The sequence below is a fragment of the Macaca thibetana genome, chromosome 19, assembly GCF_024542745.1.
Source record: "Macaca thibetana thibetana isolate TM-01 chromosome 19, ASM2454274v1, whole genome shotgun sequence".
In the NCBI taxonomy this organism is placed as follows: domain Eukaryota; kingdom Metazoa; phylum Chordata; class Mammalia; order Primates; family Cercopithecidae; genus Macaca; species Macaca thibetana.
Genome location: NC_065596.1, coordinates 11077704 through 11103838, shown reverse-complemented (window position 1 = coordinate 11103838; position 26135 = coordinate 11077704). Strand labels below are relative to the sequence as shown.

Here is a 26135-nt window from a genome sequence, read left to right as displayed (position 1 = left end):
TGCGCCGTGATCATGCCACTGCACTCCAGCCTGCATGACAGAGCAAGAATGTATCCCAAAAAGAAAATAAAAAAGTTGGTACATATGGTACAAAGGTACATATGTTCAAATCTTGGCCTCGCCCCTCTCCAGCTGTGTGATCTTGGGGCAGTAACTTAATCTCTCTGTGCCTCAGTCTTATCTGTAAAATGGGTTGTTGGGAGGATAAAATACATTGATATTTGTAAAGTGCTCAGAACAGGTTCATAGGCACACGTATGCACATATGTGCACATACAAATGTGCATATATATATATACACACACACAGACACACACAGTAATAAGGCTTATAGTCAATGCTGCTATATATGTGTCTGTTAAAGAAATAATGATCACAGCTTCCACCTGGAGCTCAGGAGCGTGGAGCAGGCCACCTGAGAGCAGAGCCAATCCCTGCACTGTATTCAGCCGCATGCCACCTGGGGAACGGTGTGTTCCAGTCAGAAGAGCTAACGGCGATCTTCCAGTGGCACCTGCCAATTTTAAGGTCAAGCCTCTCAGTGCTGGCGCTGGAGTCAATTGTTGCCTTTTCAACAACAGCACCAGGTGTGTGTTAAGAGGTGTGCCATAGGGAGGACGTCCTCGCCCGAGAAAGCTGAAAGTGGCAAATGTCCCAGGCTGCCCTGAACAGGACAGAAAACGGTTCAGAGCAAAGCTGAGGTAGGCAGAGAGAAAAGACACCAGGGCCGTATCCTCTGTGTCCTCCCCGTGCCAGGCAGAAGAATCTGGCGTTGCTTAAATATGGTACAAGTCCCGTGATGTCTCCAGCCTGCAATGCACCTGTAGTTCCAAAGTGCTTTCCAGAAATGAGCTAACTCATCCCCAGGGATGGGTCACGATGCTAAACGTGACCATCCCTGAGGGGAAAGGTGTGGAAGAGTGTTATTCCAAGAAAACAGGCAAAACTGCAGGGCAAGGAGTGAGAGACCGTTAGTAAGAATGATGATAAAAACGATATTATTATTATTACTAATACTATTATTTGAGACGGAGTCTCACTCTGTCGCCCATGCTGGAGTGCAGTGGTGTGATCTCGGCTCACTGCAACTTCTGCCTCCCAGGTTCAAGTGATTCTCCTGCCTCAGCCTCCTGAGTAGCTGGGATTACAGGCACCTGCCACCACAACTGGCTAATTTTTGTGTTTTTAGTAGATGGGGTTTCACCATGTTGGCCAGGCTGGTCTCAAACTCCTGACCTCAAGTGATCTGCCCGCCTTGGCCTTGCAAAGTGCTGGGATTACAGGCGTGAGCACTTACAAGGAGTCAGGTACTGTTCTAAGAGCTGTGTGTCAATTCTTTCAATAAATCTCCATAACTCTATGAAGTAAGAGTGCTATTATCCCCACTGAACAGATGAAACAAATGAGGCCCAGAAAGGTTTGGGCATGAGCCCCAAGTCACACAGCTTGCAACAAGGGGAGCTGGTTCAAGCCCAGGTGTTCTGGGAACATAGCACCTTCATCATCCTCACCATTCGAATGATGTTCTGCGTATTTCACAGTATTTGCTGGGGTTGGCTACTGTTGGTGCCATTTTACAGATGAGGTAACTGAGCTATAGAGGGACTTGCTGACTGGCCCAGGGTCACAGAGCTGAGAGGTGGCAGAGTCCGAATGCATCCATTCATGTGGTCTCAGCACCCACATCAGCACCAATGGGACTTTGATATTGCCTGGATGGACTTCCCCACCTTTATGGAGAAGGAAATCTGGACCGATGCAGTGGCTCATGCCTGCAATCCCAGCATTTTGGGAGGCTGAGGAGGGAGGATCGCTTGAGGCCAGAAGTTTTAGAATTGCCTGGGCAACACAGTGAAATCCCATCTCTCTATAAATAATAATGATGATGATGATGATGATAATAATAATAATAATAATAATAAGAAGAAGAAGAAGAAGAAGAAGAAGGCTGGGCATGATGGCTCACGCCTGTAATCCTAGCACTTTGGGAGGCTGAGGCAGGCTGATTGCTTGAGCTCAGGAGTTCAAGACCAGCCTGGCCAACACAGACCCTATCTCTACTAAAAATACAGAAATTAGCCAGACATGGTGGTGGGTGCCTGTAATCCCAGCTACTCGGGAGGCTGACACACAAGAGTTGCTTGAACCTGGGAGGTGGAGGTTGCAGTGAGCCAAGATCGCGACACTGCACTTCAGCCTGGGTGACAGAGTGAGACTCTGTCTCAAAAAAAAAAAAAAAAAATATATATATATATATATATGTAAAATGTACATATATATGTAAAATGTACATATACATATAAAAAGAAGGGAATCTGATCCCTAACATTAGTGGAACAGCTTCAATTCAGGGTTTGAGCAGTAGGAGAGGCTGGTGCACTCAATGTCCACTCTCCAGCGTTGGAGTGGGTTCTACACAGCTTGGTGAGAATCCTCTGTACCCAATCTGCCCTTTGATACTGTGCTGGGCAGAGAGGGTGGGCGGGCATCCTCCTACTAGGGCAGGAGGAGTCCTTCACATATGCCTGTATTCTAGGCCACCACCCTTCAGCCAGAGTCATCCTTCTAAATAAAAATCTGAGCACAACCACTCCTTGTCTAAATCCTTCCGTGGCTCCCTTGTGCCTTTAGGATAAAGTCCAAACCCCTCAAAACATGGGTTGGTTCCTGCTGACCTTCTGTAGGTTTTTCTCTTGCCATTTCCCTCTCCCAACACACAAGCACATTCACACACACGCAAACAACACATGCACGCACACACACGCACGCGCACACACGCACGCACACACATGCATGCACACGTGTAAGCATGTGTACACACATACCCATGCACGCTCACAGCTCTGTTTACCTGTTTCCTGTATAAACCCTATGATGTGGAATCCCAGCTGTGCCACCTAGGCAAGTCACTTAACTTCTCCATGCCTCATTTTTCTTGTCAATAAAGTATTTTGCTCTCCTGTGCTTCTCTCGACTAGAAGAATGCCTGGCACACAAAATGCACCAAGTGGCCATTTTCTGTTCGGTTTTGTGGAAGACAAAATGCGTAGACAGTACAAAATTCAGAAAAACACAGGAAAGTAAATTTCCTTTCCACACCTACCTCCAAATCTTTCAGGGTGCCGCTACAAAGGCAAACACAATTATTAATTTCTTATGGAATCTTCCAGACTTGCTCTTACAAGAAAATGGTGGCATCATTCAAAAATTGCTTTTGTCACCTGATAACATATCTTGCATATAGAGATTCCTATTTCCTTTTCTGTAAAATGGGGATATGAAAGAATCCACCTCACAGGCTTGTTACAAGAATTAAACGAGATAATACTCATTTTTTAACAGTACCTTGTATGCAGTAGACATTCTGTAACTACTGGCTCTTATTGACACCCAGAGATCTGCTTCTTCCTTCTGTAATGTCTTCACAACACACCAGGGGATGGCTGTACCATAGTTTATCCAACAGTTCTTGTTGACGGAGACTTCCGTCAATGGAGACTTCCAATTGTTATGCTGTAATGACGCTTCTCTTTGCTGTAACAATGCTTAATAACTATGGTTCACGTCTGTAATCCTAGCACTTTGGGATGCCAAGACCGGCAGATTGCTTGAGCTCAGGAATTAGAGACCAGCTTGGATGATATGGTTTGGCTTTTTTTCCCCACCCAGATCTCATGTTGAATTGTAATCCCCAGTGTTGGGGGAGGGACCTGGTGGGAGGTGATTGGATCATGGGGGCGGATTTCCCCCTTGCTGTTCTCATGACAGCCAGTGAGTTCTCACGAGACCTGGTTTGGTAACACTTTCCCCCTCACTCTCTCTCTCCTGCCACCATGTGAAGATGCGCTTGTTTCCCCTTCATTTTCCGCCACGATTGCAAGTTTCCTGAGGCCTCCCCAGCCATGCCTTCCGCACAGCCTGTGGAGCTGTGAGTCAATTAAACCTCTTTTATTTATAAACTACCTAGTCTCAGATAGTTCTTTATAGCAATGTGAGAACAAACTAACACACTGGGCAACATGGCGAAACTCTGTCTCTACAAAAATTACAAGAATTAGCCTGGCGTGGTGGCTTGTGCCTGTGGTCCCAGCTACTCAGGAAGCTGAGGTGGGAGGATTGCTTGAGATGGGGAGGTTGAAGCTGCAGTGAGCCACGATCGCGCCACTGCACTCTAGCCTGGGCAACAGAGTGAGACCCTGTTTCAAAAATATATATATGATGAAACAAAAGAACTAATAAATGAAGAAATAAATGTTTGGATACTTTGAGCAGGATGTAAGGAACCTGGGTACATTTCAGAGATACCAAGATCTTCAAAGGTATCTTTCTAGGCACTAAGTCCTTTTACAAATTCCTTCCATGTGGCACTAACGTTATACGTTCAACACACCAGCATGATCAGATTATACCACTGTGTGTGGGGTGCTATGGCCATTCTTTGATGGAGAACTGGTCTACTCATTGCGATCATTCTCACAGGTGCAAGCTGAGCTGGTCCACAGGTGAGCAACTGCTCCTGCCCCCAAAGAACATAGTTAATGTTCTTCTCATAAGCTCATGGTTTTTAAGAATACTGTTGGTGCCAAAGGGGAGACAGTAAGGAATACCATTTCAGCCCAGGGACAGGACTGTGTACTGAAGGAACAGTCCTCAAGGTGTCCTTGAGGGGTTCGAAGGATTCCTGGTGAGGCTCGATTGTGTTGTAGGATGAAGGCTGAAGAGTGGGGTGGGAGGCAGGCATGAGGAAAGAGATGGGTCATGAGCTCTATTAAAATGTATTTTTGTAATTCCGAGTTGAAAATAGACATACCGACTTCATGCTGACTGTTTCAGCTTCGTGACGTAGCCCGGCTCGTGGGGGCCTTCCCATTCAGCACGTCTCCGTGGCAACAGGCCACTTTCTCATTCACGCCATCTCCAGGGTTACCTTGCTTGGCTCATTCATGACTGTTGCCATAGAGACAGGTCCATTGATACAATCTTGACTCTTTGGAACTTTGCTTTCCCAAATGATGGAGTACTGGCCACGGGGTAGGGATGACATTGTGATAGGGTGTGAGGCGAAGAGAGTTCTGGGAGTCGAGGTATAAAGATTTAAAATGCGGCAAGAGGAAGATGAGGTCATGGTAGGAGACATGGTAAGGCGGGAGATGAATATCATTCCTGATCTTCACATGTGAAATGGTTGATCCTTTAACAATCCTGTGTGTGTGTGTGTTGTGTGTCTGTGTGATGTCTTTTATTAAACTCAAAATACAAACACAGCAGGCACTTAGCCTTGTCATTGTTTATGTCTGTATCTCCAGCATCTAGCATAGCACCTGGTACAAAGTAAATGTCTCCGCAAATAATAAGCATAAGAATAAGACTTTTTTTTTGAGGCAGGGTCTCATTCTATCACCCAGGCTGGAGTGCAGTGGCTCCATCTTGGCTCACTACAGCCTCCACCTTTGAGGCACAAATGATCCTCCTGCTTTGGCCTCCCGAATAGCTGGGACTATGTGCATGCCACCATGCCTGGCTAGTTTTGTACTTTGTGTAGAGACAGTGTTTTGCATGTTGCTCGGGCTGATCTTGAACTCCTGATTCAAGCTCAGAAGTGAATCAGGACTTCAAGCGATCCTCCCACCTTGGCTTCCCAAAGTGCTAGGATTACAGGCATGCGCCACTGCACCCGGCCTACCCACAAATAATTATTGAATAAATTAGAACTTGTTTGTGGTAAACCGTAAAAACATAAATTGTCCTTGATAAACCATAAAAATAGAAAAACATTAGAAGAGAATTTCCACAAGCATCCACCACTATTATTTACTCTCTACCTCTTTCCTTTATTTACTCTCTACCTCTTTCCTTTATAAATTACCCAGTCTCAGGTATGTCTTTATTAGCAGTGTGAGAAGAGACTAATACACCATGTCAAAAAATATGGGGTCCTCCTTGACTTCTCTCTCTCTCTTTTTGAGACAGGGTCTCACTTTGTCTCCCAGGCTGGAGGGCAATGGCGCAACCACAGCACACTACAGCCTCAACTTTCTGGGCTCAAGTGATCCTCCTGCTTCACTGTCCCAAGTAGCTGGGATTACAGGCACACATCACCATGCCTGGCTAATTTAAAACATTGTTTTAGCAGAGACAAGGGTCTCACTATGTTGCCCAGGCTGGTGTCGAACTCCTAGGCTCAAGTGGCCCTCCCCCCGGGCCTCCTAAAGTGCTGGGATTACAAGTGTGACCCACCGTGCCTGGCCACTCTCTTTCTCTTAAAGTTCATACTCAGTTGAGTCTGCAAATCTAAAATTAAGTCAACACAGATAGTGAAACTAACCACCCCTCCCCACCTCCATGACCACAGCCCTGACTTGAGGCCTCCATCACTGCTTGCTCAGAACATTGCAGACTCCCAAATGAGGTCCTTGTTTCCACGTTGCCTCCAGTGCATTCTTTTTTAAATGTTTTATTTCTTTTATTTCTTTTGCAGAAAAGGGGTCTCACTGTGTTGCCCAGGCTAGACTTGAATTCCTGGGCTCAAGCGATATCCTCTTGCCTCGGTCTCCTGAGTATCTGGGACTGCAGCCATGTGCCACTCTGCACCCAGCAATTCCTTAGCATTGACAAGTATATGGTGATAATATAAGTTACAAACCACAGGAAAAACTGGGTGAAGGGTATATGGGAACTCTTTGTACTATCATTACAACCTTTCTTTTCTTTTCTTTTCTTTTTTTCATTTTGAGATGGAATCTCACTCTGTCACCCAGGCTGGAGTGCAGTGGCACAAACTCAGCTCACTGCAACCTTCGCCTCCTGGGTTCAAGCAATTCTCCTGCCTCAGCTTCCCGAGTAGCTGGGGCTACACGTGCGTGCCACCATACCTGGCTAATTTTGTATTTTTAGTAGAGACAAGGTTTCGCTATGTTGCCCAGGCTGGTCTCGAACGCCTGACCTCAGGTGATCCACCTGCCTCAGCCTCCCAAAGTGCTGGGATTATAGGCGTGAGCCACTGTGCCCAGCTACAACCTTTCTAAAAGTCTAAATTACTCTAAAATAAATATTTAAAAAATAACGTTTGTTCGGTAGAAAGGGTCCACTGATTTGCTAGGCATTTCTGAAGTGGGACACGTCATGATGTGACTTAAATATCAGTCAGGAGAAAATGGCGAGGTTGCAAGTTCAGAAAGTGGGTTAGGACCAGGTGTGGGGGCTCTTGCCTGTAATCCCAGTGCTTTGGGAGGCACAGGCAAGAGGACTGCTTGAGCCTAGAAGCTTGAGACCGGCCTGGGCAACCTAGCAAGACTCCATCTCTACAAAAAGTTTTAAAAATTAGCCAGCGTAGTGGTGCATGCCTGTAATCCCAGCTACTAGGGAGGTCAAGGCAAGAGGATCCCTTGAGCCCAGGAGGTCAAGGCGGCAGTAAGGGATTATGGTGCTACTGCACTCCTGCCTGAGTGACAGAGCAAGGTCCTGTCTTTAAAAAAAAAAAAAAAAAAAAAGCTAGGCGTGGTGGCTCACGCCTGTAATCCCAACACTGTGGGAGTCTGAGGTGGGAGGATAACCGGAGGTCAGGAGTTCCAGACCAGCCTGGCCAACATGGTGAAACCCTGTCTCTACTGAAAAAAAAAAAACAAAACCAAAATTAGCCGGACGTGGTGGCAGCCACGTGTAATTTCAGCTGCTCAGGAGGCTGAGGCAGGAGAATTGCTTGAACCCAGGAGGCAGAGGTTGCAATGAGCTGAGATTTTGCCCTTGTACTCCAGCCTGTGTGACACAGCGAGACTCCGTCTTGAAAGAAAGAAAGAAAGAAAGAAAAGGAAGGCAAAGGAAGGGAAAGGAAATAAAAGGAAAGAAAGGAAGGATGGAAGAGTGGAAGGTGAGATAAAAGCAGGTAGAAGCCTGGGCAACATAGTGGGACCCCATCTCTATAAAAAATACAAAAATTAGCCAGGTGTGGTGGTGCACATCTATAGTGCCAGGTACTCAGGAGGCTGAGGTGAGAGGATCCTTGAGCCAGGGAAAAAGTTGAAACTGCAATGAGCTTTCAGTCCGGGAGTTTGAGACCAGCCTGGGCAACAAAGGGAGACCCCTTCTCTGTAAAAATAAATAAAAATAAATTAGCCAAGCATGATGGTGCATGTCTGTGTTCCCAGCTACTAGAGAAGCTGAGGCAGGAGGATTGCTTGAGCCCAAGAAGTCGAGGCTGTAGTCAGCTGTGATTGCGCCACTGCACTCCGGCCTGGGCAACAGAGCAAGACTCTGTCTCAAAAAAAAAAAAAAAAAAAAAAAAAAGCAGGCAGATACCAGTGAAGGACAATATGTCACATTAAGGCGTTTGGATGGTATTTTGAAAGCCATAAGGGTTTAAAAACCAGGGACTGTCAGAGATATGTAGCACAAAAAAGGTATCATCTAGATGGACAGAAGACCCTCATGATCCCATGACAGCGACTGGGAAGTCGTAATTAAAAACAAAGAAACACAAGCCAAAAGCATCATCAGGCTGAGAAGAGAAAATGTCTCAGCATGGCTGAGAACACACTCAAGAAACAGAAGCTCTGCTGCGTGCGGTGGCTCATGTCTGTAGTCCCAGCACTTTGAGAGACCAAAGTGGGCGGATCGCTCGAGCCCAGGAGTTAGAGACCAGCCTGGGCAACACGGAGAAACCCCATTTCTACCAAAAGTCCTAAAAACAATGTAGCAGGGTGTGGTGGCGTGTACCTGTAGTCCCAGCTACTCCAGAGGCTGAGGTCGGGGGATCGCCTGAGCCTGGGAGGTCCAGGGTACAGTGAGCTGAGATCACACCACCGCACTAGAGCCTGGGCGCAAGAGATCCTGTCTCAAAACAAAAGCAAAACAAACAACAACAACGACAAAAGAGAAGTTCTGAGATGCCCATGTAGGACAGCTGGTTACTCACTGGGGGACTTTTCCCAAAGCGATTTTGGGGAATGTGGGAACTACTGCGATGAGGAGGGCATAGGAGATGGGTTGCATTCCCAGGGAGCTTAAGAGAGTCAGGGCAGAGGCTTCAGAGTAGGAATCAGGGCAGGATTTGGGGGATGGAAGATCCTGCCTTCCTCTGAGACAGAGAGAAGGCGGGTGTGTGTGTGGCGCGGAATAGTGGCATGTGGTGCCGACAAGGAAACGTGTGGAAGGAAGGGAGACAGACGCAATCCCTGCATATTTCTCTCAGCCCATTCTGTGCTCTTCGCAACACGCCTGCCTTTATGACCTGGGGGATAGGGTGAGAGGCTCCTGCATGTTAGAGCTGGACTGAGAGGATGCTCCTCCCTTGTCTTCAGAGCTGAGTGGGTCATAACACTTAGAAGTAGATGGGGCCAGGCGTAATGGCTCAGGCCTGTAATCCCAGCACTTTGGGAGGCCGAGGCGGGAGGATTACTCAAGGTTGGGAGTTTGGGACCAGGCTGGCCAACATGGCAAAACCCCGTCTCTACTAAAAACACAAAACTTAGCCAGGCATGGTGGTGCACGCCTGTAATCCCAGCTACTGGAGAGGCTGAGGCGGAGAATCGCTTGAACCTGGGAGGCGGAGGTTGCAGTGAGCCAAGATCACGCCACTGCACTCCAGCCTGGGTGACAGAGCGAGACTCTGTCTCACAAAACAAAACAAAACAAAACAAAACAACACAAAAACAGGGCCTCAGAATTCATTGAGGCCAATTTCCTGATTTTACAATGATGAGAAAATTCCAGAGGGACCAAGGGAGCTGTCCAAGGTCACCCAGCAAGTGAGGGACAGATCTGGGATCAGAAGACCAATCTCTCACCAGCTGAGCTGTGTCTTTCTACCGCACTGTGCTGGTCCCCACAGGCCTCTGAGCGGTCTTCTCTGATGAAGCTTCCTACACTGATAAAAATATTCTCTACCCGTGCTGTCCAAAATGATAGCCACCACCCACAAGGGATGATTAAGCACTTGAAGTGCAGCCTGTGTGAGTGAGAAACAGAATTTTAAATTTCGCTTAATTTAATTTTTTTGAAACTGGGTCTTGCTCTGTCACCCAGGCTGGAGTGCAGTAGCACAATCACAGCTCACTGCAGCCTTGACCTCTTGGGCTCAAGTGATCCTCCTGCCTCAGCCTCCTGAGTAGCTGGGACCACTGGCCGGCACCACCACGCCTGGCTAATTTATTTTTATTTTTTATAGAGTTGGGGTCTCCCTATGTTGCCCAGGCTGGTCTCAAACTCCTGGGCTCAAGCAATCCTCTGGCCTCAGCTTCCCAACGTGTTGGGATTACAGATGTGAGCCACAGCATTTAGACTGTGTGCGGTGGCTCATGCCTGTAATCCCAGCACGTTGGGAGGCTGAGGTGGTGGATCTCCTGAGATCAGGAGTTTGAGAGCAGCCTGGCCAACATGGTGAAACTCTGTCTCTACTAAAAATACAAAAATTGGCCAGGCGTGGTGGCTCACACCTGTAATCCCAGCACTTTGGGAGGCCAAGGCAGACGGGTTCGAGACAAGCCTGGCCAACATGGTAAAACCCCGTCTCTACTAAAAATAAAAAAATCAGCTGGGCGTGGTGGGGGCGCCTGTAATCCCAGCTACTGAGGAGGCAGAGGCAAGAGAATTGCTTGAATCCGGGACGCGGAGGTTGCAGTGAGCCGAGATGGCGCCACTGCACTCCAGCCCAGGCAACAGTGCTACACTCCATCCCAAGAAACAAAAACAAACAAATTTAAAAATCCAAAAATTAGTCAGGTGTGGTGTGCATGCCTGTAATCCCAGCTACTTGGGAGGCTGAGGCAGGAGGATTATTGTGTATATTTTGCCACAATCCAAACAAAACAAAACCCAAGACCAATTTAATATCCACATACGGATATTCTGGTGACCAAATTGCACAGCACAGCTCAAAGAAAGTTTCCAAGAATGGCTTTTGATGACCACCTCAAAGCTCACAGTCTTTCCAAAGAGACCATCACCCTCTCCCCAAGGGGGCAGCCTGATGTTCCAGGAGGTGGCAGCCACTTGTCCAGGTCAGAAAGCGACTGCCAAGAACTCACTGGACCTTGGAAGTCAGCCAGCTGCCAATCTGTCAGCTCGCATCCGGAGGGCTGAAGGAGAAGCACTGTATTAACCATGCAGCTCTGTGCCGCGGTGCACGCTTGGAATGCGGGTCCCGAGGGGTTTCCACTCCGCTGGGCAGGAACAGGGAGGGAAGGCTGTCATGTCTCGGTTTCTCAATGTCCAGCTGCTGTGACAGCAGGACAGAGTCGCCAAGGGCTGAGACTGGTGGGTGGGCTGGCTCCCCAAATAGAACAATCCACCCAGAGCCCACTCTGTAGGCAGTGAGGCAGCCTCCATCCAACCAGTCATGGATTCTCTGCTCCTGTACAGCTCTGCATGTAAATGCCTCACTTCCTGGGGATGAACTGGCCTGGGCTTCTGCAATAATTTCAGCACAAGGAGTTGAAAGAGAACCATAGTTGCCGGGTGTGGTGGCTCACGCCTGTAATCCCAGCACTTTGGGAGACCAAGGCAGGCGGATCACGAGGTCAGGAGTTCGAGACCAGCCTGGCCTACAGGGTGAAACCCCGTCTCTACTAAAAATACAAAAATTAGCTGTGGTGGCGTGTGCCTATAAACCCAGATATTTGGGAGGCTGAGGCAGGAGAATCGCTTGAACCCGGGAGGCGGAGGTTGCTGTGAGCCATTCGTCACTGTACTCCAGCCCGGGTGACAGAGTGAGACTCTGAGTGGCTGAGTCAGACACTGACAGAGTCTCAGGAAAAAGAAAAAGAAAAAGAGAACCATAGCATCTTCCACCAAGGTGCAGACCCCCATGGCCAGCCCTGTCCCCTGTCATGAGCTCTCCCGGCCCCATGTTCTTTTCCTTCCTGGCGGTTTTAGCACAGTAGATGCTCAAAAAGGTATCTGTGACAATATTTGTGTTGCAAATGATGTCAAAACCGTGCAAAACCATGTTGGTTTGAATCCTGGCTCTGCCACTTACTGTTCCTCCTCAGGTGAGTTATTTAACCCTGCTCTGTCTTGATTTCTCTGTGGATTTCCCCGTAGAGAGAAGACATTTGTTAATGTATGAAAAGTCCTCAGAACAGTGGAATGAAGCTTCCATGAAGTCAGCTTTCTCAGGTCCACTGCAAATATTTGGGGGAGTGGAGGAGGGGGCAGGACCCTTCAGGTATTCAGGACAAGGTAGTGGTGCGTGTATGTGGGAGGCAGTCCCAGATGTCAGCACCTGAATTCCAAAGTGCATTCTGGGTGTAGTGGGCTGAACAGTGAACCCTCCAGAAGTTATGTTGAAGTCCTAATCCCTGGAATGTTACATTATTTAGAAAAAATAAGGTATGCAGGTATGATTTGCAGGTATGATTTAGCTAAGAACATGAGGGCAGACCGGGCATGGTGGCTCACGCCTGTAATCCCAGCACTTTGGGAGGCTGAGACGGGCGGATCACAAGGTCAGGAGATCGAGACCATCCTGGCTAACATGGTGAAACCCCGTTTCTACTAAAAATACAAAAAATTAGCTGGGTGTGGTGGCAGGCGCCTGTAGTCCGGGCTACTCAGGAGGCTGAGGCAAGAGAATGGTGTGAACCCGGGAGGTGGAGCTTGCAGTGAGCGGAGATCACGCCACTGCACTCCAGCCTGGCTAACGAGCGAGACTCCATCTTAAAAAGAAAAAAAAAGAATACGAGGGCAAGAGTTTTATTCCTGGATTTTCTGAGCGGGGCCTAAATGCAGTCATATGTATCCTTATGACAGAGGGGAAGAGGGAACTTGGAGAGGGAAGAGGAGAAGGCCCTGTGACCACAGAGGCAGAGACTGGAGTGAAGCAACTCCAAACCCAACGGAAGGATCCTCCGCTGGAGCCTTTCGAGGGACCCTGGTGACACCCTGATTTCAGACCTATGTCCTCCAAAACAGTGAGAGAATACATTTCCCTTGTTTGAAGCCGTGCAGTTTATGGTACAGTCATACACTACATAATGATGTTTTGCTTAACAACGGACTGCCTATACAATGGTGGTCTCATATGGTTATAATACTGTATTTTTATTGTACCTTTTTTGTTTAGATATGTTATTTATTTATTTATTTATTTATTTTGAGATGGAGTCTCGTTCTGTCACCCAGGCTGGAGTGCAGTGGCATGATCTCAGCTCACTGCAACCTCCGCCTCCCAGGTTCCAGTGATTCTCCTGCCTCAGCCTCCCGAATAGCTGGGATTACAGGTGCCTGCCACCACACCTGGCTAATTCTGGCATTTTTTAGGAAAGATGGAGTTTTGCCATGTTGGCCAGGCTGGTCTCGAACTCCTGACCTCAGGTGATCTGAAATTACAGGCATGAGCCACCGCGCCCGGCCTAGATATGTTTAGATACACAAATACTTACCATTGTGTTACAACTGCCTACAGTATTCAGGACAGTAACCTGCTGTGCGGTTTGCAGCTTAGGAGCAATGGGGTATACCCCATAACTGAGGTGTGCAGTAGTTTATACCATCTAGGTTTGTGTAAGTTCACTACATGATGTCCACACAATGACAAAATCGCGTAATGACTCAGTTCTTAGACTATATTCCCAGGGCTGGAAACAGTGGCTCATACCTGTAATCCCAGCACTTTGGGAGGTCAAGGTGGGAGGCTCTTTTGAGCCCAGGGGTTTGAGACCAGCCTTTGGTAACATAGGGAGACCACACCTCTACAAGAAATTTATAAATTAGCCGGGTGTGATAGCATTCATCTGTGGTACCAGCTACTCTGGAGGCTGAGGTGGGAGGATCGCTTGAGCCCAGGAGGTCGCGGCTGCAGTGAGCTGTTATCAGGCCACTGCACTCCAGCCTGGGCAACAGAGTGAGACTTTGTCTCAAAAGATTAAAAAATATCCCCCAGGACAATGTCAGCTAAACAAGATCTGTAGATTCTTTTATCTAACTAGACCCAGGGTGGAGTGGATGTGGGACAAGTAAGAATGTTGTTAAAATGAAGAGAATCCTAGCTGGGCATGGTGGCTCCTGCCTGTAATCCCAGCATTTTGGGAGGCCGAGGCGGGTGGATCACTTGAGGTCAGCAGTTCGAGACCAGCCTGGCCAACATGGTGAAACCCTGTCTCTACTAAAAATACAAAAATTAGCTGGGCATGGTGGCGAACACCTGTAGTCCCAGCCACTCAGGAGGCTGAGGCAGGAGAATCGCTTGTATCTGGAAGGTAGAGGTTGCAGTGAGCTGCGACCACTGCACTCCAGCCTGGGCAACAGAGCGGGATTCTGTCTCAACATAAAAATAAAAATAAATTTAAAAATAGAAAAAAAAAAGACTGCTGTTGACTTTGGGATTTTTGGGCAGGGGTCAGCAAACCCCATAGGCTGGCCATCTATTTTTATAAAGTTATGTGGAATACAGCCGCACCCATTCATTGACCTGTTGCACAGAAAGGCTCTCTCTCTCTCAAGCAGAAGGCGGCTCACTTCATAGTCTCTTTTCTTAAATAAAGCAGTGAATTGAGTTGAATACTGTCTCCCCCAAATTCGTGTCTACTGAAACCTCAGAATGCAATCTTGTTTTGAAATAAGCTCTTTGCAGATGTAATTAATTAAGGCTCTTGAGGTGAGATCATCCCGGATTTAGAGTAAGCCCTAAATTCAATGACTGGTATCCTTCTAAGAAGAGGAAAGGACATAGACACACAGAGAAAAAAGGCAAACGAAGATGGAGGCAGAGATTGAAGTGGATGCCAGACAAAGAATACCAAGGGTTGCCAGGAGCTACCAGAAGAGGCAAGGAAGAATTCTTCCCTAGAGCAGCTGTCCAGGTGGCTTTGCTGACACCTTGATTTTAGGCTTCTAGCCTCCAGAACTGCGAGAAAATAAATTTCTGCTGTTTTAAGCCACCAAGTTCATGGTACTCTCTTATAGCAGCCCTAGAAAGCCAATATAGGCAGAGAAAGATAAGGTGACACACTTTTGCCCCTGATTTAATCATTCAATTAATTCTGGAAAAGAACCCCTTATCAGATAGGTCCTGTCTGACAATTTGATTCAATAAATATGGTAGCAACCACTGGATGTCCACCACTTCTCCATCCCCCACCATCTTCTACAGGAATGGAAATTTAGCCACGTCCTGGACTTCCCAAGAAAACTACATTTCCCAGCATCCCTAGCAGTTTGGTATGATCACAGGATTAAGTTTCCTTCAATGATATGTCAGTGGAAGTGACAGCTGCCACTTTTGGGTCTGAGACTTAAGAAATTGGAAGAGACACCCCCCTTCTGCCTATTCAAGACCAGTTAAGTTTTGATTGTGCAAATGATGCTGAAGATCATTTGGTGGTAGAAGAAGAGGGCAGCAGGAGCCTGAATCCCTGAGTGACTTTGTGGAAGTGAGCTTCCCTGCCAACCTGCATGGCTAACCTTGTAGCTATTATAGGAGAGAAATTATTATTTTTTCTTTAAGGTTTTAATCCCATGGCCTTTTGGGTCTCTTAGTATGGCGGCATATCTTTGCTACATAATATAATAAATATTAATTATGTACCCAGGAAGTTGTAGTCACTGGGGATAGGACAATGATTGGATGGGTAGGGCCCTGCTCTCATGGAGCTTACAATCTAAGGGAAGGAAAGCAGATTATTTAAACCTCAATTATAATACAGTGGGATTAAAAAAAAAAAAAAAAACCTGGTGGAAGAGCACTGCCATGGTCTGAATGTCTGTATCTTTCTCAAATTCATATGTTGAAACCTAGTCACCAATGTGAAGATATTAGGAAGTGGGGCCTTTGGGAGGTGATTAGATCATGAAGACAGAGGGATTTATGCTTTCATAAAAGAGGTTTCAGAGAGCTGCCTTGACTCTTTTCACCATGTGAGGATGGGGTAGGAAGACACCTTCTATGAAACAAGAAATGGCCCCTCATCAGACACCAAATCTGTCAGTGCCTTGATCTTCCCAGCCTCCAGAACCGTGGAAAATAAATTTCTGAGGTATATAAGACACCCAGTTCAGAGTATTTTATTATAGCCACCTGAGAGGACTAAAAGAGGCACTCTCTGGGCAAAGGAAGTGTCCTCATCCTGACTTGGAGGGTCAGGAGAGGGTTTCTGGAGGAAATAATGCCTATTCTGAGACTTGACAGCAAAGGGAGGAAAGAAGAAGAGTATTTCAACAAGAAGGAAAAATAATTCCAAGGCTATCCAGTGACAGAAAGTATAGGATGGTAGGGGATCGTTAAAAAGTTCAATGGGCTGGATGTGGTGGCTCACTCCTGTAATGCCAACACTTTGGGAGGCCAAGATGGGAGGACTGCTTGAGCCCAGGAATTTGAGACCACCCTGGGAAACATAGTGAGACTCCATCTTTACTAAAAATAAAAATATTAGCTGGGTGTAATGGCATGTGCCTGTGGTCCCAGCTACTCAGGAGGCTGAGGTGGGAGGATCACTTGAGCCCAGGAGTTTGAGGCTGCAGTGAGCTGTGACTGTACTACTGCACTTCAGCCTGGGTGATGGAGTGAGACTGAGCCTCAAAAAAGCAGAGTTCAATGCAGCTAGAGTGGAGAGATAACACAGGTGATGTGGGTCAAGGCCAGAAGATACAGGGTCTCAAAGACACTGCTAAGAGCAATGGGTCACCTTGAAAGGACTTGACAAGAACAAAGACTTGGTGATACTTATATTCTGTGTAGTAAAAAGTTAACTCCTGTAATCCCAGCACTTTGGGAGGCCAAGGCAGGCGGATCACGAGGTCAGGAGATCGAGACCATCCTGGCTAACATGGTGAAACCCCATCTCTACTAAAAATACAAAAAAATTAGCCAGGCGCGGTGGTGGGCACCTGTAGTCCCAGCTGCTGGCGAGGCTGTGGCGGGAGAATGGTGTGAACCTGGGAGGTGGAGCTTGCAGTGAGCCAAGATCACGTCACTGCACTCCAGCCTGGGAGACAGAGCAAAACTCCGTCTCAAAAAAAAAAAAAAAAAAAAAAAAAAGAGTTAACTCCTTGGGGTTGGGGAGTTCAAACTCCACATATTCCAAAGGAAAGACTGGCCCGTGGCTGGCTCCTGGAAGGAATATCTGTATATCTAGGGCCTTGGGCCATGCCTCATAGTTTATGCTCACAATGGGATCTATGGTGACTGCCCGTTTGTGTTCAGCTGGGGCTCTGGGTCACACTATATCAGTTTGATCTTGGAGTGTGCCAGAGACCCAGCAGTTCAAGTCAGTCACATGGGTGCTCCATGTCAATGTAACCGAGCCCCAGTAAAAACCCTGGACACCAAGGCTCAAGTGAGCTTCTCTGCTTGGCAGTACACTGTACATTGTCACACACCATTGCTGGGAGAATTGAACACTGTTTGCGTAACTGCATTGGGAGTGGACAGCTGGAAGATCATGCCTGATCTCCCCTGGACGTTGCCTTGTGCATCTTTTGCTTTGCAGATTTTAATCTCTATCCGTCCACTGTAATTTCACTGAAATAACCATAACTGAATTTCACAGCTTTTCTGGGTCCTGTGAGCCCTTTTAGCAAACTTCAAACTTGAGAGAGATCTTGAAGAACCCTGACACATACTCTTCCAACCTTGAAGCTACTCCAGGTCAATAAGATTCCTGTTCCAGCTGCATCTCAAGAGAAAAGCAATTCCCTCTCTGATGAACTTTCAGATGTCCTACCTGCTTGCTGGCCACAGGACTTTAGGGGATTTGGAGATGGACAAAACTGGTCTCTGTCTCTAAGCAGCTCAGAGTCTAGAGGGCAAGGCAGAAAGGAGATCAAAGATAGCAATCAGCACGCAGTGTGCTTTTATGGCAGAGTGCGTGATGGAGGGCTAGTGGGTTCATCCGTACCTCAAATTCTGGCCAGGAATGGGGACAAGTCACAGCACCCAGATCAGAGATAAAGTTGATGAAGCTTGGGGGAGTGGTGCTGTGTATCTGAGGGGAGAAGGAGGTGAAGTGAAGCCAATGCTGTGTGGGCCAGGATTGAATCCCAGAGATAATTTTCTTTTCTTTTCTTTTCTGTTTTCTTTTTTTTTTTTTTTTTGAGGCAGGGTCTTGCTCTGTCATTCAAATGGGAGTGCAGTGGCACAATCTTGGCTCACTACCACCTCTACCTTTCCAGGTTCAAGCAATCCTCCCACCTCAGCCTCCCGAGTAGCTGGGATACAGGCATGCACCACCATGCCTGGCTAATTTTTGTATATTTTTTTGTAGAGATGAGGTTTTGCCACACTGCCCAGTCTGGTCTCAAACTCTTCAGCTCAAGTGTTCCACCTGCCTCAGCCTCCCAAAGTGATTTACAGGTGTGAGCCACCGCACCTGGTCAAGAATTTTCTTCTAGAAAGTCCAGCTTAAGTTGTGCAGCATTTCCAGTAGCCAGAGCTACTCTGAGAAATAAATCAGGCTCTTTGCCAATGTTGGCTAAAATCTAAAACATCACCCAAGGCAACCTGTATCATACTCTCTGACCTTTCCCCTCCACAGCCCCCTTGCCCTGCCCTCCAGGGAGTGTCCCTTGCAAATGTCACTGTTCTTCTTTCCCTTTCATACCATCTTCATTTAACAATCAAAACAGCCAGCTGGGTGCAGTGGCTCACGCCTGTAATTCCAGCACTTTGGGAGGCCAAGGTGGGCGGATCACCTGAGGTCGGGAGTTTGAGACCAGCCTGACCAACATGGAGAAACCCCATCTCTACTAAAAATACAAAAAAACAGCTGGGAGTGGTGGCGCATGCCTGTAATCCCAGCTACTCGGGAGGCTGAAGTAGGAGAACCACTTGAACTCAGGAGGTGGAGGTTGCAGTGAGCCGAGATCATGCCATTGTACTCCAGCCTGGGCAACAAGAGTGAGACTCCGTCTCAAAAAACAAAACAAAACAAAACAAAATAAACAAACAAAAAATAGCCAATGCATGCCAAGAACTGTGTTGGATGTTCTATTATTTATTTATTTATTTTTAAGTTAATTTGTATTTATTTTTATGTTTTAAAGGCAGGGTCTTGATCTGTCACCCAGGCTGGAGTGCAATGGCATGATGATAGATCACTGTAGCCTCAAATTCCTAGATTCAAGTGATCCTCCTGCCTCAGCCTCCTGAGTAGCTAGGGCTAGAAGCATGTCTGCACCACCATGCACACTAACTTATTTTACTTTATTTTTGCAGAGATGGAGGTCTTGCTATGTTTCCCATGCTGGTCTCTAACTCCTGGCCTCAAGTGATCCCCCCACCTTAGCCACTCAAAGTGCTGGGATTACAGGCATGAGTCATAGTTCTTGGCCATCTGCTGTTTTAAATAATCCATACAACAGGCATTTATTTCTTTTTTTGAGACAGAGTCTCGCCCCACCACCCAGGCTGGAGTGCAGTGGTGCAATCTTGGCTCATTACAACCTCCGCCTCCCAGGTTCAAGCAATTCTCTTGCCTCAGCCTCCCGAGTAGCTGGGATTATAGGCGTGCACCAGCACACCCAGCTAATTTTTTTCATCTTTAGTATCGATGGGGTTTCACCATGTTGGCCAGGCTGGTCTCGAACTCCTGACCTCATGTTCCATGCATCTTAGCTTCCCAAAGTGCTGGCATTACAGGTGTGAGCCACTGCGCCTGACCCAGACATCTATTTCTAATATAGTAAGCTGGGTAATAAGGCTGACACTCTTGCTGAAAACTGACAAATCCTACATAAAATCTGAAGGCCATGTTGTTGAAACAAGAAAGACCTGACAATTAGTAATTATCAGCCCCAAATAAATTAGTGAAGTAAAGAATTTCCTGGAGGTAACCTGAGCATCTACCGGAGCATTAAAATCACTTTTGCCCCGAGGGCATCTGTCTAACCCACCGAACCGCACTTCAAGTTTTATGGCCTTCTGGGGAGCAGGGGTGGGGCAAACTCCAGGGTACACACGCGTTAGAAAGTCTCAAAGGAGACACACCACTCCCCAAGTAGGATGGGGCTATCACTTTCAGGTAAGAAACCTGAAGTTAATGTACTCCCGTCTTTCCATCCCCAGAAATTTTTGAGGAAGTTACTTTGGCACTTTGCAGAAAAGGAGACAAAGAAAAGTCTTTGAGAAATTATAACCACAGCTGGCTTTTGCAGACACTGGTGACCTAAATTCTCAACACATTGTTGGTCTAAAAGTCTACAGCAGTCCTAGACTGGGAGTGTCCCAGGTACCTGGAAAAAGGAAATGCAAATTGTCCATGGAGGGTACACTTTCATTGTAGGCCTCAATTAACTCCCTTCAACAGTGTCCCATGGAGGCTGGGCACGGTGGCTCACACCTGTAATCCTAGCACTTTGGGAGGCCAAGGTGGGTTGATCACTTGAGGTCAGGAGTTCAAAACCAGCCTGGCCAACGTGGTGAAACCCTGTCTCTACTAAAAATACAAAAAAATTAGCTGGGTGTGGTGGCACATGCCTGTAATCCCAGCTACTCAGGAGGCTGAGGCAGGAGAATCATTTGGGCCTGGGAGGCTGAGGTTGCAGTGAGCTGAGATTGCACCACTGCACTCCAACCTGGGTGACCGAGTGTAACTCTGTCTCAAAACAAAACAAAACAAAACAAAAATAGCGTCCCGTGGAAAATGAGCTTCACACAACCAAAGATAACAAGACATTCAAGGAAACAAGACACCGGAATGAGGAATCATGGGAAACAAGAGACAGCAGAAAAAACGCCATAACACTTCTAGATACTTAAGTTACTGGACACTGATTATAAAAATTCTTTGCACATTGTGGGTTTCTGTAGATTTAGCCTTTTCTTTTGCATATTATACTCAAGGAAATGTAAGACATGCTTGAAAATACCTACAGAACAATTCTCAAGTGGGGGCAACTCTACCCTCCATGGGACATTTCATTTGGCAATATCTGAGCCATTTTTGGCTATCACAGCTGGGGAGGGGCTGCTACTGGCATTGAGTGGGGTGAGAGGCCAGGGATGTTCAAAGTGTCTTAGAGTGCACAGGGTGGGGGCTCACGTCCAAGGATTATCTAGCCCAAAATGTCAATTATGCCACGGTTGAGAAATCCTGCTGCAGGGAAACAATACTACAAAAGATGAAGCAGGATTTAAAAAGATCAGACAGCGCGGTGGCTCAAGCCTGTAATCCCAGCACTTTGGGAGGCCGAGACGGGCGGATCACGAGGTCAGGAGATCGAGACCATCCTGGCTAACACAGTGAAACCCTGTCTTTACTAAAAAATACAAAAAACTAGCTGGGCGAGGTGGCAGGCAGGAGAATGGTGTGAACCCGGGAGGCGGAGCTTGCAGTGAGCTGAGATCCGGCCACTGCACTCCAGCCTGGGCGACAGAGCGAGACTCCGTCTCAAAAAAAAAAAAAAAAAAAAAAAAAAAAAAAGATCAGACAGAGCCTGTAGGAAAAAAACAATTCTAATACTTGGAATTAAAAACATAGTGGGCGTGGTTAACAGCAGATCAGACATAGCTAGAGAGGCAACTGGTAAGCTGGTGAAAGGCACCATTATTCTCCTCATTTGACAAACAAGTAAACTGAGGTACACAGAGAGCCAGCGTCTTGCTTGCTGGGAAATAAATCACAAATTGGCATCCACCTAACTCAAGATCTGTGCTGTTAACCACTCTGCCATTCTGTTTAAACCCAAGGGAATGGTTTCCTCTCTCTGCCTGAGTCTCTGAACGTCTTTCCCACTTGCTATTTTCTTTGGCAAAATATTTTAGGGAAAATAGAATTTGTCTAAAAACGCCTGAGAGAAGAAGGCACGCTGTGCTGCATTAGCATGCGGGCAACAATGCCTAGGGGGAAAAAAAAAGCACAGCAATTTCCATCTCTAAAACATTTACCTTCCATTAACTAATTATGGCCCACGGTTCATAGCCAAGGGGTTTGGGGTGTGTATCTTTACACAGACACAGAGAAAATGGAAGAAATGCACCAATAAAAGTGGTCCCCCACCAGGCCACGCACGGTGGCTCACGCCTGTATTCCTAACACTTTGGGAGGCCGAGATGGGCGGATCACCTAAGGTCAGGATTTAGAGACCAGCCTGACCAACATGGAGAAACCCCATCTCTACTAAAAAATACAAAATTAGCCGGGCGTGGTGACGCATGCCTGTGATCTCAGCTACTCAGGAGGCTGAGGCAGGAGAATCGCTTGAACCCGGGAGGCAGAGGTTGCAGTGAGCTGAGATCATGCCATTGCACTCCAGTCCGGGCAAGAAGAGTGAAACTCTGTCTCAAAAAAAAAAAACAAAAAAAAACCAAAAAGGCATTCCCCCTGTTAGCTGCTAGAAGCTGGAATGCAGGGTCCAGGGCCGTCCCAAATTTGCAACCCCAGAGTCTTCAGCTGCAGGATCCTGGGCAAGTTACTTCCTCTCGCTATGCTTTGATCTCTCTCTCCATAAAATGTAGATCGTGAACAACCACGCTTTTAGGATTCTTTGCAAAGATCCAAGGAGATGTGTGTTAAGGGCCTGGCACGTAGCAACTGCTCAATGTGACTGGTGATTACTTCTATTGGAGAGGCAGGAAAGCACAGCGGTAAAAACAAAACAAAACAAAAAACCAACCAACCAACAAACAAAAAAAACACACACACACTCTGGGACCACACTCCTGGGTCTGAATCCCAGCTCTACCACTCAGTAGCTGTGTGACCTTCGGAAAGTTACTTAACCTCTCTGGGCATCGGTTTCCTCATAGGTAAAATGTGGATAATAACAGCTCTTATTTTATTTATTTTTTTGAGATGGAATTTCACTCTTGTCCTCCAGGTTGGAGTGCAGCGGAGCGATCTTGGCTCACTGCAACCTCCGCCTCCTGGGTTCAAGTGATTCTCTTACCTCAGCCAAGTAGCTGGGATTACAGGCACCTGCCACCACGCCTGGGTAATTTTTGTATTTTTAGTAGAGAGAGGGTTTCACCATATTGGTCAGGCTGGTCTTGAACTCCTGACCTCAGGTGATCCACCTGCCTTGGCCTCCCAAAGTGCTGGGATTACAGGAATAAGCCACTGCGCCTGGCAACAGCTCTTATTTTATAGGCTCTTTAGAAGATTACATGGGTTAATATTTGTAAAGGGCTCATAGTAAATGCTAGTTGTTATTGTCATCACAATTTGCCTGGATTATCAGGCTGATGAGTACAATGTAGTTGAACTGAAGTTTTACAAGGGCAGAAAGCAGGCCTGTCTTGTTACCACTGTGTCACCAGGGCCTAGCACACAGTAGAAACTCAGTGAGCAATTTTGGAATGAATGAAGTATTTCCTTTTTACCTGCCAATATCCCCAAATGTAACAAAAACCATGACTACCATTTGCTGAGAATCTACCCTGGAGCGAGCCCCCTAGTGGGCATTTTACATGGATCATCTCCTCGCATCCTCACAGCAACGCTGAGACAGGTGGCATCGTTCCATTTCACAGATCAGGAAACTGCAGGTCAGAGTGGTCCCACAGCCCGTGAAGGGAAAAGCCAGAATTTTTGCCACGTCCACCAGGATTCCCAAATCCAAATGTTCAACTACTTTCTGCCACCTGAGTCTTTCCTTCAACCTGAGATCCGCTCTCATGGATGTCACAGCCAACCACGTAGACCCTGAGAGCCTTCATGTTTGTATTTCTTTGCTTCTACTGTATGTTCTCCCTGCTTCTCACTGAAGAATGGACGCAGCTCAGTGCCTCAGTTTCCCTACTCATAAAAGGAGGACAACAACAGTGGTGTTCTCAGAATGGCCTTGAGGGCGGCACAGGTGGATCGTGCCTCACACAGAGCGAGCCTCCGTAAATGGAATAGCCTCTCTACGACTTGCCTGCGAATTCTCCCCACCACCCTGACCCTCGGGCACACATCTTTAGATTTGCTGACCACCTTCTGGGCTGAGTCTCACTCCTCTGCCCGTTAGCTTTCCTTTGCCCAAGCTGATTTATCCGTCATTTCTCCCCCTCCAGCCTCTATCACTGTGCGTACACACACACACACACACACACACACACACACACACACACACCCCTTTCTCTCTCTTCTTGCAGCCTCTTCAGCCACTAAAATTAGCTCCATCTCTAGTCCACATCCCCAGCACGCCTGTCCTGGTTTCTCTGGGCTCCCAGCCACTTGCGATATTGTGTCTCAGATGCCACACGCTGCCTGCCTGATGTCACAGCCGCTTCCTAAAACAAGGGGTATTTTGAGATCCTGGAGGGGGTGGGAGCGGGGGGAAGGGAGGGATTTCACACATCTTCCTCCTGGGGCGTTTTTTAAAAACGCTGACACGAGAGATGTGTGCCCCCCCCCCACTGTGCCCCTCACTCCTATTTTTAGTTTCTAAGTGTTCAGAAAAAAAAAAAGCTTCAGAACCAATGAGACCTCCAAGGGCCCCAGTGGGTCAAATCTTGATTTGAAAAAAATTCCACTTCTGGGTCTATATCTAAAAGAATTGAAAGCAGGGACTCAGCTATTTGTACATACAGGTTCACAGCAGCATTATTTACAATAGCCAAAAGGTGGAAACCAAGTGCCCATCGATGGATGAACGGATAAACAAAGCGTGGTCCATCCACACAATGGAATACGATTCGGCCTGGAAAAGAAGGAAATTCTGACTCATGCTACAACATGGATGAAACTGGAGGACATTATGCTCCGTGAAACAAACCAGTCACAAAAAGACAAATACTGTATGATTCTACTCACAGGGGAGGCCCAAAGTAGCCAAATTCACAGAGACAGAAAGTAAAATGGCGGGTGCCAGGGGCTGGGGGAGTGGGGAGGGGGGAGTAGAGAGTGGGGAGGGGGAGGGGGGAGTGGGAAGTGGGGAGTGGGGAGTGGGAAGTGGGGAGTGCGGAGGGGGTGGGGGAATGGGGTGTGGGGGAAGGGGAGGGGGAGGGGGAGGGGAGTACAGAATGGGGAAGGGGGAGGGGGAGGGGAAGTGGGGAGGGGAGGGGGAGTACAGAGTGGGGAGGGGGAGGGGGGAGGGAGAGTGGGGAGGGGGGAGGGAGAGTGGGGAGGGGAGGGGGAGGGGGGGAGGGGGAGCAGGGAGTGGATAATGAGTTTCCTGGGGGCAGAGTTTCAGTTTTGCAAGATGCAAAAGTTCTGGAGATGGATGGCAGCACTCGTTGTACAACAATGTGAGTGTACTTAACGCCGCTGAACTATACACTTAAAAACAGTATATTTTATGTTACGCATATGTAACCACAAATATACATATATATATAAATATACATTTGCAACCCCAGAGTCTTCAGCTGCAGGATCTTGGGGAAGTTACTTCCTCTCTCTATGCTTTGATCTCTCTCTTAGGCCGGGTGCAGTGGTTCAACGCCTGTAATCTCAGCACTTTGGGAGGCCGAGGTGGGTGGATCCCTTGAGGTCAGGAGTTCCAGACCAGCCTGGCCAACATGGTGAAACCTCGTCTCCACTAAAAATACAAAAATTAGCCAGGCCTGGTGGCATGATCTCAGCTCACTGCAACCTCTGCCTCCTGGGTTCAAGCGATTCTCCTGCCTCAGCCTCCCGAGTAGCTGGGACTACAGGCACGCAGCACCATGCCCAGGTAATGTTTGTATTTTTAGTACAGACAGGATTTCATCATGTTGGGCAGGCTGGTCTCGAACTCCTGACCTCGGGTGATCTGCCCTCTTGGCCTCCCAAAGTGCTGGGATTACAGGCGTGAACCACTGTTAGAACAATGAGACGAACAGGTCAGGAGGAGAAAGCACGTGGACAGGGGGCGGGGATGTTACCACCTAGTCACGGCAGGGACTTGATTCCCCTGGAAGATCTTACTGGGACAATTCATACTACAAATTGTTTAGTGAACATCTACTATGTGCCAGGCTGTGTTCTAGGCTCTGGGGGAATAGCAGTGAACAAAACAGGCAGAAGTCCCTGCCCTCATGGAACTGGCATTCTAGTGGGGGCGGGGGATTGGCAATAACCAATAAACAAGTAAATATAGCTTGGTAGATGCTCTTCAGGGGTATAGAAGGAAACTAAGCCTAGCGGTGGGGAGTAGGGTGGCACGGTGCAGGTGGGGCAGTTACATGTTAGAAGGACACTTGAGCAAAGACCCAAAGGAAGTGAGACGGGGGAGCCAAGCAGATATCTGGGGGAAGACTGTTCCAGGCAGAGGGAACAGCCTATGCAAAGGCCCTGAGGCTG

The 26135-nt window shown here is 47.5% G+C and overlaps 3 protein-coding genes across 27 annotated transcripts in view; 2 read left to right on the top strand and 1 right to left on the bottom strand.

Annotated features, from left to right (window-relative positions):
* Nucleotides 1–26135, top strand: part of C19H19orf53 (chromosome 19 C19orf53 homolog) — a 542027-nt gene that overhangs the window by 164442 nt on the left and 351450 nt on the right. The window contains exon 1 of one of the 20 annotated variants that reach the window (XM_050770952.1): nt 24819–24822. The exons of 16 other annotated variants lie outside the window; for them this stretch is intronic. The gene's annotated coding sequence lies outside the window, so the exon portion shown is untranslated. 3 more of the 20 variants (XM_050770959.1, XM_050770984.1, XM_050770962.1) reach the window with 3 other exon arrangements.
* YJU2B (YJU2 splicing factor homolog B) overlaps nt 1–26135 on the top strand; it is a 595535-nt gene that overhangs the window by 233634 nt on the left and 335766 nt on the right. The gene's annotated exons all lie outside the window — the stretch shown is intronic.
* CACNA1A (calcium voltage-gated channel subunit alpha1 A) overlaps nt 1–26135 on the bottom strand; it is a 307593-nt gene that overhangs the window by 205612 nt on the left and 75846 nt on the right. The window lies entirely within an intron of this gene.